Genomic DNA, 2500 nt, shown 5'->3' on the forward strand with positions numbered 1-2500 from the left:
AGAATAGTCGAGAAAGTATATTCTCGAGGAGCGGTAGACTGCTTTTCAACCGAAGTCATAAAAGAGCCACACGCTCGACGCTACTCCCGACCGGTCCGAGCGAACCGAAAGTGCCTTCCTATAAATACCGAACGGCCGGCCGCTAGGTCGGCGACGCATGGGCTTACGCCCAGGCGTATGCCTGTGCAAACCGCCGTGAGAGCGTACCATCCCGCCGGCACGGTAAAACTTAGACTGAAAATATCGTCGAACATATCCTTTCATTTTATAACGTTCTATACATGAAAATTAATAAATTAACATGCAGGACATAATAAATTCACATTCTCATGTAAATCATGGGTTTAATTAATATTTTAAAAAATTTTAAAACCGCCCAGAACCGATGAGATGAAAATATTAAAACGATATTTTTGCATTTTCTTACGGTAAAACATTAACAAATAACCGACTATAGCAATATAAAACTCCATTTGTAATTTAATTAATCAAAATTAATATTTTTTTTTGATTTTTCAGCGATCCAGAACCGATGAGACGAAAACATTAAAACGATATTTTTGCATTTTCTTACGACAAAACATTAACAAATACGAGACTATAACAATATAAAACTACATATGTAATTTAATTAATCAAAATTAATAATTTTTTTTGATTTTTCAGTGATCCAGAACCGATAAGTCGAAAATTTTAACAATCATATTTTTGCATTCTGTACCGTGGATCCATCGTTAAACGCTATTAAACTAACGTCCGTGATGGTATAAATGCAGATTTTCGCTCCGTTTAGCCAAAATAACGAACTTTAGGTGCGCTCCGAAATATTTCAAAGTCCCAGCGGCGTATTGCTTCGCCTCTTAGAACCGATTAGTCGAAAATTTTAACAATCATATTTTTGCATTCTGTACCGTGGATCGATCGTTAAACGCTATTAAACTAACGTCCGTCATGGTATAAATGCAGATTTTCGCTCCGTTTAGCCAAAATAACGAACTTTAGGTGCGCTCCGAAATATTTCAAAGTCCCAGCGGCGTATTGCTTCGCCTCTTAGAACCGATTAGTCGAAAATTTTAACAATCATATTTTTGCATTCTGTACCGTGGATCCATCGTTAAACGCTATTAAACTAACGTCCGTGATGGTATAAATGCAGATTTTCACTCCGTTTAGCCAAAATAACGAACTTTAGGTGCGCTCCGAAATATTTCAAAGTCCCAGCGGCGTATTGCTTCGCCTCTTAGAACCGATTAGTCGAAAATTTTAACAATCATATTTTTGCATTCTGTACCGTGGATCGATCGTTAAACGCTATTGAACTAACGTCCGTGATGGTATAAATGCAGATTTTCGCTCCGTTTAGCCAAAATAACGAACTTTAGGTGCGCTCCGAAATATTTCAAAGTCCCAGCGGCGTATTGCTTCGCCTCTTAGAACCGATTAGTCGAAAATTTTAACAATCATATTTTTGCATTCTGTACCGTGGATCCATCGTTAAACGCTATTAAACTAACGTCCGTGATGGTATAAATGCAGATTTTCGCTCCGTTTAGCCAAAATAACGAACTTTAGGTGCGCTCCGAAATATTTCAAAGTCCCAGCGGCGTATTGCTTCGCCTCTTAGAACCGATTAGTCGAAAATTTTAACAATCATATTTTTGCATTCTGTACCGTGGATCGATCGTTAAACGCTATTAAACTAACGTCCGTGATGGTATAAATGCAGATTTTCGCTCCGTTTAGCCAAAATAACGAACTTTAGGTGCGCTCCGAAATATTTCAAAGTCCCAGCGGCGTATTGCTTCGCCTCTTAGAACCGATTAGTCGAAAATTTTAACAATCATATTTTTGCATTCTGTACCGTGGATCCATCGTTAAACGCTATTAAACTAACGTCCGTGATGGTATAAATGCAGATTTTCGCTCCGTTTAGCCAAAATAACGAACTTTAGGTGCGCTCCGAAATATTTCAAAGTCCCAGCGGCGTATTGCTTCGCCTCTTAGAACCGATTAGTCGAAAATTTTAACAATCATATTTTTGCATTCTGTACCGTGGATCGATCGTTAAACGCTATTGAACTAACGTCCGTGATGGTATAAATGCAGATTTTCGCTCCGTTTAGCCAAAATAACGAACTTTAGGTGCGCTCCGAAATATTTCAAAGTCCCAGCGGCGTATTGCTTCGCCCCGAAATTTTTCAAAGTTCCAGCGGCGTGTTGCTTTCAAAGTGCCTCCCTCTAAATACCGATCGGCAGGCCGCTAGGTCGGCGACGCACGGGCTTACGCCCAGGCGTATACGGGGGCAAATCGCCGTGAGAGCGTGCGATTTTGACTTTCGCAATAAGATAGTCTCCTTTATGAAAAGGAGCGTACACGTCTCCCAAAAAAAAAAACAGTTTCATGACGATCAATGTAGTTCTTGATCGAAATGTATCATAGGACGAAGATTTTATCGAAAAGTACGAACTTTGGCGACGCATCGAAATTTTTCAAAGTTCC

Source organism: Osmia lignaria, unplaced genomic scaffold (genome assembly GCF_051020975.1).
Source record: "Osmia lignaria lignaria isolate PbOS001 unplaced genomic scaffold, iyOsmLign1 scaffold0051, whole genome shotgun sequence".
NCBI classification, from domain to species: domain Eukaryota; kingdom Metazoa; phylum Arthropoda; class Insecta; order Hymenoptera; family Megachilidae; genus Osmia; species Osmia lignaria.